Raw genomic sequence first — 14,749 nt, forward strand, 5'->3', positions numbered from 1 at the left:
CCAGCCTTGACAACATCTGTTTTTTCCAGTGTTATTAATTTCAGTTGTTCTAGTGTGTGGTGGTATCTCCTCATGGCTTTAATTTGTATTTTCCTGATGATGAGTGATTTTGAGCATCTTTTCATGTCTGTTAGCCCTCTGTCTTCTTTGGGAAAATGTCTATTCTTGTTGTCTGTCCATTTTTTAACTGGATTTGTTTTTTGGATGTTGAGCTTGATAAGTTCTTTATAAATTTTGGATATTAATCCTTCATTAGATATGTCATTTGGAAATATCTTCCCCCAATCTGAAGGTTGCCTTTTAGTTTTGTTGATAGTTTCCTTTGCTGTGCGGAAGCTTTTTATCTTGAGGAGTCCCTACAGTTTATTTTTCCAGTGACTTTTAGATAGTTTTGGGTGACCCAATAAAATCTCATAGTGCCACCCTGTAATTACAGGGAGCACCCTGCAAAAAGAATTCTCTGGACTCAGAATCAAATGGGGGCCTTTTCAGAGTTAGAAATAAAGACGGGGTGATTTTGGTCACTTTGGTCATGGAAATGACAATCAGTTGGACCATGCCAATTTTGTGCAGCAAGAGACCAACCTCATCTAATGTGTTCCATTCATTGTGAATTTTAGCAGTGATTATCATGATGGAAAAACAGGCATGGTGTCAGGCAATATTATCCATGTAAGGAGAGGAAGGGTCATGGTATGAATATCCATAGCTTTAGAGGCCTTTGCATTCCATCCTCCCTCTTCATCCTCAGTAGAGGACTTGATAACCCTGTCAGCTTTTCCCTTGGTAACAGGAAAGCTTCATGAGGCATGTTTCTTGTTTCCGCTCCATTCAGAGGAAAGGCAAGGGGATTCAGGATGTGTGGTCCCAGAGGAAGAGGACATAGAGCCTAGATGTATCTTTGAGAAGGTGTAGATTTTACAGTCTTTTGAGATACTAGTCAGTTCAAGTATTTTGGTAGCTGTGAGTAACAATTCAGCAGCTGTTCAAAAAACCTGTAATTAGTTAATCGGTTCCCTTCTTTCCTTCCTACTGCATGAAATCTTTTTAAAAAGGTTTTTAAATTTAAGTTAAGCTATAGTTTCTGATCCTCAGTTTCTACTTTCTGATTCTTCTTATTACCTTAAACTTATGTGTTACCAGAAAAATCTGTGGATGATGCCCTTGTGAGCCTTCTTCATAGGCAGCCACTTCCCTTTCCAGGGTGTTCCAATCCACCTCTTCAGGACTGGAATCAACCTTTGCTACAACAATATGGAGAGTCTTTGGAAAAAGTCCCTACACCTCTGGAGCACAATACCCAAGCCTTGATATGTTGGTGTGCCAAGGCACTAGGCAATGTTCAGGAATCTTCATAGGGCTTTTGCACTTATCAAGGAGCTAGTATACCTCCTTGGGGTCCTTAGGAGATGCTGGCACCATATTTTCAGGACTTTTATATTTGTCCATTAATTTTTTAGCAACATCACACCAGGGATTGGACCCATAATATCACATCAGGTCAGGAGATGAAGAGCAACAGCATGAATTTGAAGTGCCAAAGCAGAGACATTAGGTCTCTGCTGCATTTCTCTTTTCATGGTGCCACTGGTCTCCTGTTGCAAAGCTTTTTTACTCATCTGGGTTGACACACAGTCCTTGCTGAACCCACCAATTCAGCAGTCACAGGCAGAGATCTCCCTTCCCTTTATGTAGGGTAGTATCTATTCCTCATGCCTTTAGTGGTGAGATTTTCCTTGTGTGGTGACAATAACTTTGTGATCCACTCCCCCACCTCTTAGCTCTTCTTGGCCTTGAGGCATGAAGGAACTTCACACATATTAATAGTCAATTAAGTGGTCTAATTGTCTCATTGGTCCACATGGCTTTGATCACGCTGCTGCTCTCGGAGATTGTTGAGTTATTATGGCAATGGTGACATTTTAGGATGGATACTGCAGGCAACACACAGCTGAGGCAATATGCAAAAGCACATAGCAGTGTGAGAGACCACCAGTAAGCAGTGTTACCCACCTGGGTTAACCAGTTATTAAGTCAGTTGCAGCTAAAGGGCATTTCCTTCAGTTAATAACAAGAGCAATCATTGCAATCCTGCTGCTAGGCAGCTTTCTGTCAGTCTCAGCCTATTAATAGTGATGCTGTCAATTAGGAATCCCTGGGGGCACTCACCTGGGCCCATACAACTTGTGTTGAGCTCTACAAGCACTTCCCCTAACCAGAGTCAGTATTGTGGCTGGACCAGCCCTTGTGGTTCTTATGATTACAGGATGCACTTCAGAACAACCATCAGGGAACTTTGAAAAAAACATTCTTTACTCATTAAGACCTGGAGAGTACATGGCACACCAGAGGCCGCATAGCAATGCTGCAGGTAAGAAAGAGAGAACACGGACCTGGGGCTCCCCAGTTATTGGGGCTGAAGGTGGGGTGCCTAGCATTTCAGGTGTTCACTCTGTATTGGTGATTTAAAACATAAGATTGGGAATTAAAACACGGGAAGGGAAATGGAGGGTCACTCAAGTGGTCAATTACCTAAGTCAATCAGGGCTTTCTAAAATGGGAATTTCATGGGTAGAGCAGCTGGGCTCTTTATCTAGTTGTATAGTTGTCAATATGTTTCCTTGAGACAGATGTCTTTAAAATGGATGCCTTGGCAATCAAAAGCTTAATGTCAGGCACTAACATTACAAATTTACACACTAAAGTGTACACTTACAAGTGGTTAAGATGGTAACATTTATGTTATGTGCTTTTATAATAAATAAATCACATAATTCCTTCAGCTTCATTTTTCTTTTTAAAAATTGTCTTGGCTATGTTATTTCCTTTGCATTTCTTGTATAAATTTTAGAATCAGCTTACCTATAGCTACAAAAAACCCTGCTGGAGTATTTTTTTAATTTAAATTTTGTTAGTTAAGATGCAGTGCAATATTGGTTTCTGGAGTAAAATTCAGTGATTTATCACTTATATACAACACCCAGTGCTCATCATAACAAGTGCCCTCTGTATTGTAACTGCATTAAAACTTACAGATCAATTTTGGAAGACTGACATGGCTGTAATGCTGGGTCTTCAAATTCATGAATATGACATGTCTCTCCATATATGTAGCTTTTCTTTATTTCTTTCATGAGTATTTTATACTGCATATAGTTTGTTAGAATTACACCTACACACTTTATATGCATTTGAAGCTTTTATAAATGGTATTTTTAAAAATTTTAAAAATTTTTAAATTTATTTTTTATTTTCAGCCTAACAGTATTCATTATTTTTGCACCACACCCAGTGCTCCATGCAATCCGTGCCCTCTATAATACCCACCACCTGGTACCCCGACCTCCTACCCCCCCACCCTTTCAATTAGCAATAATCGCGCCTCGGATAAACCTCATTGGCTATGATACTGGCACTGAGCAAAGCTCCCCCACCCCTTCAAAACCCTCAGACTGTTTTTCAGAGTCCATAGTCTCTCATGGTTCACCTCCCCTTCCAATTTACCCCAATGGTAAATGGTATTGTTTTTAATTTCAGTTTCCAAATTGTTCATTAGTAATTTATGAAAATATGATTGATTTTTATGTGTTGAGTTTATATCTTGTCACCTTGCTAAATGAAATTATTTCCTGGAGGGTTTTTTTTGTAGATTCCTTAGGACTAACTATATAGACAACCATGTCAATGAATAGAGTTGGTGTTATCACTTCCTTTATAATCTGTATGCCTGTTTTTTATTGATTTAAAATATCTTAATATAACATCTTGTCTTTTTGTTATAATTTGAGACATTGTAGTAACAATTTGCTAATTTTGTTTCATGAACATTTATCTTTAAATACTGAGGCATTTGTTAACAGACCCAATAAAATTATTCATTTTTTAAAAAAATTTATTTATTTTATTTGACAGAGAGAGATCACAAGTAGGCAGAGAGGCAGGCAGAGACAGAGGGGGAAGCAGGCTCCCTGCTGAGCAGAGAGCCCGATGTGGGGCTCGATCCCAGGACCCTGAGATCATGACCTGAGCCGAAGGCAGCAGCTTAATCCACTGAGCCACCCAGGCGCCCCTAAAATTATTCATTTTTGATAGAGGACTATATTAGATATTTATTGAAAAATGTGTTCACTTTTTCAATGTGTGTTAATAATTTAGTTTCCTTATCAGTTTCAACATATTGTGAATAGTAGTTAGAAACATTTCATCCCTTTTAAAGAAGCTGACATAGACTGCTCATTAATATTACCTGCCTTTCTGGTTACTTTTATATTTAGGTAAAATAGAACTATATTCTGGGATATTAAAAATTAATTAATATATTAATAAACAGTTTCACAATCCTAGAAACAATGTAGAATTAAATAAAGTCAATGTTTTGTTTAATGAACAATTAGAAATAAGATATTTTCTGCCTCCTAGATAACTGGATGTCTGTAATCATATCTATAGAACGTGACTACTAAAAATGTTTTTAGTTACTAAATCCATGGATATGATATATAACTTTACATGGATACAGTTTATAACTTTAAATATTTTTCACTGTAAGTAATTTTAAAATGTCGTTTTTAAAAAGGCCTTTTAAAATAGCCTTTGAGTTCAAGGCTTGCAATATTTGCTAACAAATGATTACTTGGCCTTCAAAGTATCTGAAAAATTTTAACTGAATTTTCTATACATTTTATACCTCTAGTTTATTAAGCATTGTTTACTAGTCAATATAGACATTCCACATTGGTAAATTCATGCATGTTTTTCTTTGGATTTTGAAATCTTGCTGTCTTAGAAGAAAAATTGAAGATGGATTTTAGTTTTTATGATCTTCATTTGTTTCTTTAAATAAGAATTTAGTGGTCCCAAAGGGCTCAGAATTTAGCATTATTGTTAACTTAATATTTTAAAAATAAGCATGATTATAAATTGACAATATTTCAGGTGTATTGGGTTAAATAAAATATATTTTCAGAAATGTTTGTTCATGTCCTCTGCCCATTTCTTGATTGGATTATTTGTTCTTTGGGTGTTGAATTTGGATCACTACGTTTGTATCTTTAGGGTAAATACCCAGTAGTGCAATTGCAGGGTCATAGGGCAGTTCTATTTTCAACATTTTGAGGAACCTCCATGCTGTTTTCCAGAGTGGCTGCACCAGCTTGCATTCCCATCAACGGTGTAGGAGGGTTCCCCTTTCTCCGCATCCTCGCCAGCATCTGTCATTTCCTGACTTGTTGATTTTAGCCATTCTGACTGGTGTGAGGTGATATCTCATTGTGGTTTTGATTTGTATTTCCCTGATGCCGAGTGATATGGAGCATTTTTTCATGTGTCTGTTGGCCATCTGGATATCTTCTTTGCAGAAACGTCTGTTCATGTCCTCTGTCCATTTCTTGATTGGATTATTTGTTCTTTGGGTGTTGAGTTTGCTAAGTTCTTTATAGATTCTGGACACTAGTCCTTTATATGATATGTCATTTGCAAATATCTTCTCCCATTCTGTCAGTTGTCTTTTGATTTTATTAACTGTTTCCTTTGCTGTGCAAAAGCTTTTGATCTTGATGAAATCCCAATAGTTCATTTTTTCCCTTGCTTCCCTTGCCTTTGGCGATGTTCCTAGGAAGATGTTGCTGTGGCTGAGGTCGAAGAGGTTGCTGCCTGTGTTCTCCTCAAGGATTTTGATGGATTCCTTTCTCACATTGAGGTCCTTCATCCATTTTGAGTCTATTTTTGTGTGGGGTGTAAGGAAATGGTCCAATTTCATTCTTCTGCATGTAGCTGTCCAATTTTCCCAATACCATTTGTTGAAAAGGCTGTCTTTTTTTCCATTGGACATTCTTTCCTGCTTTGTCAAAGATTAGTTGACCATAGAATTGAGGGTCTTTTTCTGGGCTCTCTATTCTGTTCCATTGATCTATGTGTCTGTTTTTGTCCAGTGCCATACTGCCTTGATGATGACAGCTTTGTAATAGAGCTTGAAGTCTGGAATTGTGATGCCACCAACTTTGGTTTTCTTTTTCAACATTCCTCTGGCTATTCGAGGTCTCTCCAATATACATTCTGCCCCAACCCTTATTCTTCTGGAATCCCAATTATTATAATATTGTTTCATCTTATGGTATCACTTATCTCTCGAATTCTCCCCTTGTGGTCCAGTAGTTGTTTATCTCTCTTTTGCTCTGCTTCTTTATTCTCCATCATTTGGTCTTCTATATCACTAATTCTCTCTTCTGCCTGTTTTATCCTGCCTCCTTTTTTGATATCACCTCATTAATAGTTTTTTTGATTTCAGCTTTTTTAGATTTTAGTTCTTTTATTTCTCCAGAAAAGGCTTTTATTTCTCAAGACAGTGTTTCTCTAATATCTTCCATACCTTTTTTGAGCCCAGCAGCACCTTGAGAGTCGTCATTCTTAACTCTAGATTTGTCATATTACCAATGTCTGTATTGATTAGGTCCCTAGCCTTCGGTACTGCCTCTTGTTCTTTTTTTTGTGGTGAATTTTTCTGTCTTGTCATTTTGTCCAGATAAGAGTATATGAAGGAGCAAGTAAAATACTAAAAGGGTGGCAAAGACCCCAGAAAAGTGTATGCTAACCAAATCAGAAGAGACTCCAAATTGGGGGGAAATGTGTGGGGGTAAAAAGAAGTTTAAAAAATTTTTTTTTAAATAATTAAAAAGAATATATATATTAGACTGATGAATAGAACAGAGCCATTCTTTTGATTTTGGGTATATTTTGGTCTCTTAGAAGAAATTACCTCCCCAAATTTTAAAGTAAGAAAAACTTATGTATATACAAAAACAGGGGTAAACACAATGAAGGGATGGAATATGACTGTAAAGGTGAAAATTTAAAAAAAATTCTAAAAAAAGAATTGATAAGTTGGTTGGAAAAAGAAAGAAAAAGAAAGTGGAGAAAATTTGCTTAGGCTGGAGACTAGAACAAAACCCTGTGCTAGATTGAGGGTATATTTTGATCTATTAGAAGAAATTGTATCCCAAACATTTTTAGGTGAAAAAACACTATATGTATACAATAAATAAAGTTAGATACAATGAAGGATAAAATATGACTATAATAATGAAGGTTTATAAATTTTTTTTGAAAGTTATTTATAAAATAAACTTTGAGAAAGTGGTTGGTTTTCTGTTTCTGGAATTGCTGCTCTTCTTCTCTTTGATCTCCTGTTGGATTTGTAGGTGTTTGGAATGGTTTGATAACTATCTAGCTGAACTCCTGTGACCTGATGTCATCTCAGTCTGCTACTCCTTTGCCATCTTTCCATAGTTACCTTTTTTATGTATCACTTAAGGTCTACTCTCTTAGCAAATTTCATATACAAATATGGTTTTATAAACTGTAGTCATCATGTACATTATAACATGTACATATTCCTGGGATATTGTCATTTAAAACTGAAGTGTTGTACTCCTTGATAAGCATGACTGCATCTATTCCATCCATAAGGCCCTAGTAACCATACATCTACTATCTGTTTCTATAAGTTTTTTTCCCATTAGATTCCATAAGTAAATGAGACCAAACAGCATTTAATTTCATTTAGCATAGTGTCCTCTAGGTTCATCAGTGTAGTAGCAAATTGCAGTATTTCTTTCCTTTTTAGGGCTAAATAATATTCCATATTGTGTGTGTTTGTGTATGTGTACACACACTTCATCTTCATCCATTCATTCATTGATGGACACTTAAATCATTTCCATCTCTTAACTATTGAGAATACACTGTAGTGAATAGGGAAGAGCAGATATCTCTTCAAGATACTAATTTAGGGGCACCTGGGTGGCTCAGTGGGTTAAGCCTCTGCCTTCGGCTCAGGTCATGATCCCAGGGTCCTGGGATTGAGCCCCACATTGGGCTCTCTGCTCGGCAGGGAGCCTGCTTCTGCCTCTCTCTCTGTCTGTCTGTCAGCCTACTTGTGATCTCTGTCAAATAAATAAATAAAATATTTTTTTTAAAGATTATTTATTTATTTATTTGACAGACAGACCTGAGCCGAAGGAAGAGGCTTAACCCACTGAGCCACCCAGGTGCCCCTAAATAAATAAAATCTTAAAAAAAAAAGGACGAATACCCAACTTTTGTAGCAACATGGACGGGACTGGAAGAGATTATGCTGAGTGAAATAAGTCAAGCAGAGAGAGTCAATTATCATATGGTTTCACTTATTTGTGGAGCATAACAAAAAGCATGGAGGACATAGGGAGTTAGAAGGGGGTTGGGGGAAATTGGAAGGGGAGGTGAATCATGAGAGACTATGGACTCTGAAAAACAATCTGAAGGGTTTGAAGTGGTGGGGGGTTGGGAGGTCGGGGTACCAGGTGGTGGATATTATAGAGGGCACGGATTGCATGGAGCACTGGGTGTGGTGAAAAAAAAAATGATACTGTTATGCTGAAAATAAATAAATTTTAAAAAAAGGTACTAATTTAATTTCTTTTGGATATATACCCAGAAGTGGGATTGCTAGACCATACGGTAGTTCTATTTTTACTTTTCTGAGGAATCTCCATACTGTTTTCCATAATGGCTATACGAATTTACATTTCCACCAACAGCATACAAGGGATCTGATTTCTCCGTATTTCCACCAACAACTGTTATCTCTTATCTTTTTGGTAAAAGCCATCCTAACAGGCATGAGGTCATATTTCATTATGGTTTGATTTGCATTTCCCTGGTGATTAGTAATGTTGAGCATCTTTTCACGTCTTTGTTTACCATTTGTGTGTCTTCTATAGAAAAATGCTTATTTAGATCTATTGGCCTTTAAAAAAGGATTTTATTTATTTATTTGAGAGAGAGAGAGAGCATGAGTGAGAGAGAGCAGGGGTGGGGCAGAAGGAGAAGGAGAGAGACTCTCAAGCAGACTCCCTGCTGAGTGGGTAACACCACACACGTCTTGAACTCAGGACTCTGAGATCATGAACTGAGCCAAAATCAAGAGTCTAACACTTAAATAACTGAGCCACCCAGGTGCCCCTCCATTGCCCTTTTTAAATCAGAGTATTTGTTATTTTGCTATGGGGTTGTATAAGATCCTTATGTTTTGGATATTAACCTCTTGTCAGATATATGGTTTATAAATACTGTCTTCATATGATGTCTTCATATGATGTCTTTTTGTTTTGTTACTTCCTTTGATCTACAAAAGCTTTTTAGACTGATGAAGCCCTACTTATTTATTTTTGCTTTTATTGCCTGTGCTTATTGTGTGATATTAAAAAAAATCATTACCAAGACACTGGTATCAAAAAACATTTTATCTATGTTTTATCTAGGAATTTTATAATTTCAGGTCTTACATGTAAATCTTTAATCCATGTCAGTATAATTAAGTGGTATAAGGTAGGAGTCTAGTTTCATTCTTTTGCCTGTGGATAGCCAGTTTTCCCAGCAAAGTTTCTTTTTTTTTTAAAAGATTTTATTTATTTATTTGACAAAGAAAGACACAGCGAGAGAGGGAACACAAGCAAGGGGAGTGTGAGAGGGAGAAGCATGCTTCCTGCTGAGCAGGAAGCCCAATGTGGGGCTCAATCCCAGGACCCTGGGATCATGACCTGAGCTGAAGGCAGACGCTTAATGGCTGAGCCACCCAGGGCCACCCCCAGCAAAATTTCTTGAGGAAACTATCCTTTTCCCACTGTGTGTCTTGGAGCCCTTGTCAAAGTTTAGTCGACCATATATACATGGGTTTATATTGGAATCTCTATTCTAGTCCATTGATCTATGTATCTATTTTTATGCAAGTATCATACTGTTTTGATTACTATGGCTTTGTTATATACAGGAAGTAAAATGCCTTGAAGTAAAATGCCTCCACCTCTGATTTTTACTTTGGCTGTTAAGGATATTTTGCTCTTCTAAACAAATTTCATGATTATTTTTACTATTTCTGTGAAAAAATGCCGTTGAGATTTTGATAGTGATTGAACTGAAACTGAAGATCACTTTGGGTAGTTATGCATATTTAAATAATACTAGTTTTTCTAATCCATGAACATGGATTTTCTTTACATTTATTTGTGTCTTTCCCAATTATGTCCTATTTTTTAAGTTTTTATTTTCATTCCAGTTAGTTAACATTAAGTGCTAGTTTCAGGTATATGATATAGTGATTCAACAATTCCATACACCACCCAGTACTCATCATGACAAGTGCACTCCTTAATTGCCATAACCTACTTAACCCATGCCATCCCCCCAACTCCCCTTTAGTAGTGATCCCCTTATTCTCTATAATTAAGAGTCCATTTCTTGGTTTGTCTCTCTCTCTCTGTTTTCCCCTTTGCTCATTTGTTTTGTTTCTTAAATTCTACATATGAGTAGAATCATACGGTATTTATCTTTGATCTGTTTCACTTAGCATAATACTCTCTAGCTCCATCCATGTTATTGCAAATGGCAAGATTTCTTTAGTTTTTATGGCTGAATAATATTCCATTGTATATATACACCACATCTTCTTTATCCATTCATCAATTAATGGACACTTGGGAGGCTTCCATAATTTGGTTACTATAAATAATGCTGCTATAAACATTAGGGTACATTAATCACTTTAGTGTTTTTGTATTCTTCAGATAAATACCCAGTGGTATAATTGCTGAATGGTAGGGTACTTCTATTTTTAACTATGAGGAACCTCCATATTGTTTTCCACAGTGGCCACGCCAGTTTGCCTTCCCACCAACAGTGCATGAGTGTTCCTTTTTCTACACATCTTCGCCAATATCTGTTGTTTCTAGTGCTGTTGATGTTAGCCATCAGATGTGAGGTGATACTTCATTGTAGTTTTGGCATATTTCCCTGACTGATGAGTGAGATTGAGCATCTTTTCCTGTGTCTCCTGCCATCTGGGTGTCTTCTCTGGAGAAATGTCTATTTATGTCTTCTGCCCATTTTTTAAACTGGATTATTTTATTTTTCGTATGTTGAGTTTTATAAGTTTTTTATATATTTTGGATACTAACCCTTTAGCAGATATTTCATTTGCAAGTATGTTCTCCCATTCTACAGGTTGTCTTTTAGTTTTATTGATTGTTTCCTTTCCTGTGCAAAAGCTTTTTATTTTAATCCCAATAGATTATTGTTGTTTTTTTAATTTCCCTTGCTTCAGGAGACCTATCTGGAAAGAAGTTGCTGAGGTGAAGTCAAAGAAGTTACTGCCTGGGTTCTCTTCAGGATTTTTATGGTTTATGGTATTACATTTAATCCATTTTGAATTTATTTCTGTGCATGATATAAGAAAGTGGTCCAGGCTCATTCTTTTACATGTTGCTGTCCTGTTTTCCCAACACTATTTGTTAAGAGACTGCCTTTTTCCCATTGGATATTCTTTCCTGCTTTGTTGAAAATTAATGGACCACATAGTTGTGGGGTTATATCTGGGTTTTCTATTTTGTTCTGTTGATCTTTGTGTCTATTTTTGTGCCAGTAACCATACTGTTTTGATTCCTATAGCTTTATAATATACATTGAAGTCCAGAATTATGATGCCTCCAAGCTTTGCTTTTCTTTTTCAAGGTTGCTTTGGGTATTTGAGGGTTTTTTTTTTTTTTGTGCTTCCATACACATTTTAGCATTGTATGTACCAGTTCTGTGAAAAATGCTGTTGGTGTTTTAATAGGGATTGCATTGAATGCATAGATTTCTTGGAAGTAGTACAGACATTTTAACAATATTTGTTCCTCTAGCCCATGAGCTTGGAATGTTTTTCCATTTCTTTTTGTCATTCCCAATTCCTTTCAGCCTTTTAAAAAATAGTTTTCAGAGTATAGGTCTTTCACCTCTTTGGTTAAGTTGAGTCCTAAGTATCTTATCACTTTGGGTGCAGTTAAATGGGATTGATTCCTTAAGTTCTCTTTCTGCTGCTTCATTGTCGGTGTACAGAAATGCAACTGATTTTTATATGTTAATTTTATATTCTGCAACTTTACTGAATTTGTGCATCAATTCTAGCAGTTTTTTGGTGGAGTCTTAGGGCTTTTTTTTTTTATTTTAAATTTATTTTTTTTATATAGAGTATCAGTCGTCTGTAATAGTTTGCAAAAAGTTTGGGTTCCTTACTGATTTGGATGCCTTTTATTTTTGTGTGCTCTCTGATTGCCATGGCTAGGACTTGTAGTACTATGTTAAATAACACTGGTTAGCGTAGACATCCCTGTCTTTTTCCTAACTGTAAAGGAAAAGCCTTTAGTTTTTCCACACGGAGGATGATAGTAGCTGTGGGCTTTACATGTATGGCCTTTATTATGTTGAGGTATGTTCCCTCTAAAACTACTTTGTTGAGGTTTTTTTTTTAAAAATCATGAATGGATGTTGTACTTTATCAAGTGCTTTTTCTGCATCCTTTCTCATCCATTCTGAACCAATCATATGGTTCTTTTCTTTTATTAATGTAGTATATCATGTTGATTGATTTGCAAATATTAAACCACCACTGCAACCCAGGAATAAACCCCACTTGATTGTGGTGAATGATTTTTAAAAATGTATTTTTTGAATCAGTTTGCTAGTATTTTGTTGAGGATTTTTGCATTTGTGTTCCTCAGGGATATTGGCCTGTAGTACTCTTTTTTAGTAGAGTCTTTATCTCTTTTATATCAGGATAATGCTGGCAGCATAGAATGAATTTGGAAATTTTCCTTCCTTTTCTGTTTTTTTTTTTTAATAGTTTGAGAGGAATAGGTATTAACTCTTTTATAAATGTTTAGCAGAATTTGCCTGTGAAGCCATCTGGTCCTGGACTTTTGTTTGTGTTCTTTGATTACTGGTTCAGTTTCTTTGATCTATTGGAGGATTGATTGGAGGATTTAATCCACTTGCATTCTGAGCTTATCTGTCTGTTCAAGTTTTCTATTTCTTCCTGTTTCAGCTTTGGTAGTTTATGTGTTTCTAGGAATTTGTCCATTTCTTCTAGGTTGTCCAATTTGTTGACAACTAGTTTTTCATAATATTCTCTTATAATTGTGTTTCTCTGGTGTTATTTCTCCTCTGTCATGTGTGATTTTACTTATTTGGGTCCCTTCTCATTTCTCTTGGTAAGTCTGGCTAGAGGTTTTTCAATTTTATTAATTTCTTCAGGGAACAAGCTTCTGGTTTCATTGATCTGTTCTATTATTTTCTTTGTTTCTATATCATTTGTTTCTGTTCTCATCTTTGTTATTTCTTTCCTTCTTCTGGCTTTAGGCTTTGTTTGTTGTTCTTTTTCAAGCTTCCTTAGGTGTAAGGTTAGGTTGTTTATTTGAGATTTTTCTTGCTTCTTGAGGTAGGACTGTATTGCTATAAACTACCCTCTTAGGACCACTTTTGCTGTGTCCCAGAAGTTTTGGATTGTGGTATGTTGTCATTTTCATTTGTTTCCATATACTTTTTAACTCCTTCTTTTAAAAAAAATTAATTTTTTAAAAAATTCTAGTATAATTACCATATAGTGTTACATTAATTTCAGGTATACAATATAATGATTCAACAATTACATATATTACACAGTGCTCATCATGACAAATGTACTCTGAATCCTCTTCACCTATTTCTCCCTTTGTCCCATCCACCTCTCCTCTGGTAACCACCAATTTGCTCTCTATATTTAAGGGTCTGATTTTTTTTTCATTTCTCTCTTTTTTCTTTGTTTGGTTTCTTAAATTACACATATGAGTGAAATCACACGCTATTTATCTTTTTCTCCCTGACTTATTTTACTTAGTATTATACTCTCAAGATCAATCCATGTTGTTTCAAGGGCAAGATTTCATTCTTTTTTATGGCTGAGTAATATTCCATTTTATACATAGTACCACAACTTCTTTATCCATTCATGCATGAATGGACACATGTGTTGCTTCCATGTCTTGCTATTGTATAAATGCTGCAATAAACAGGGGTGGACATATCTTTTCAAATTAGTATTTTTGTATTCTTTGGATAAGTATCAGTAGTGGAATTACTGGATGATATGATACTTCTATTTTTAATTTTTTGAGGAATCTCCATACTGTTTTCCACAGTGATTGCACAAGTTTCCATACCCACCAATGGGGCACAAGGGTTCCTTTTTCTCCACATCCTTGCCAGTACTTGTTGTTTCTTGTGTTTTTGGTTTTAGCCATTCTGATAAGGATAAAGGGATATCTGATAAGGATGAAGGGATATCTCATTGTGGTTTTCATTTGCATGTTAAGAGACTCCCAACATTTAACACCTAAGTAATTAATACAAGTCCCTAAACAAAAATAATTATACTATTAATTCCTTCTTTTATTTCCTGGTTGACCTATTTGTTATTTAGTAGCATGTTGATTACCTCCATGTATTTGTGGTCTTCCCAGATTTTTTCTTGTGATTGACTTCTAGTTTCATAGTGTTGTGGTCAGAAAAGATTCATGGTATGACTTCCCTCTTTTTGAATTTGTTGAGTTTTTTTTTTTTTTTAATTTGTGGGCTAGTATTTGATCTTATCTGGGGAATGTTCCATGTGCACTTGAAAGGAACATGTATTCTGCTATTTTAGGGTGGAATCTTCTGAATATATCTGTTAAATCCATTTGGTCCAGTGTATCATTCAAAGCCACTCTCTTTTTTGATTTTCTGTTAGAATGATCTGTCGTTAATGGAAGGAGGGTGTTAAAGTCTCTTTCTATTATTATATTATTATCAATGAGTTCCTTTATGTTTGTTACTAATTGTATTATATATTGGGACCACCCAAGTTGGGTGCATAAATATTTATAGT

The 14,749-nt window shown here is 35.8% G+C and overlaps 1 long non-coding RNA gene across 1 annotated transcript in view; it reads left to right on the top strand.

The window, feature by feature from the left end:
• LOC309856129 overlaps positions 1–11,216 on the top strand; it is a 76,200-nt gene extending 64,984 nt beyond the window's left edge. The window contains exon 6 of the long non-coding RNA XR_014307075.1: positions 11,135–11,216. This is a non-coding gene — a long non-coding RNA (uncharacterized lncRNA). The remainder of the gene's footprint in view (positions 1–11,134) is intronic.
• The last annotated feature ends 3,533 nt before the right edge of the window (positions 11,217–14,749 follow it).

The sequence above is a fragment of the Mustela nivalis genome (assembly GCF_964662115.1).
Source record: "Mustela nivalis genome assembly, chromosome: X".
NCBI classification, from domain to species: Eukaryota; Metazoa; Chordata; class Mammalia; order Carnivora; family Mustelidae; genus Mustela; species Mustela nivalis.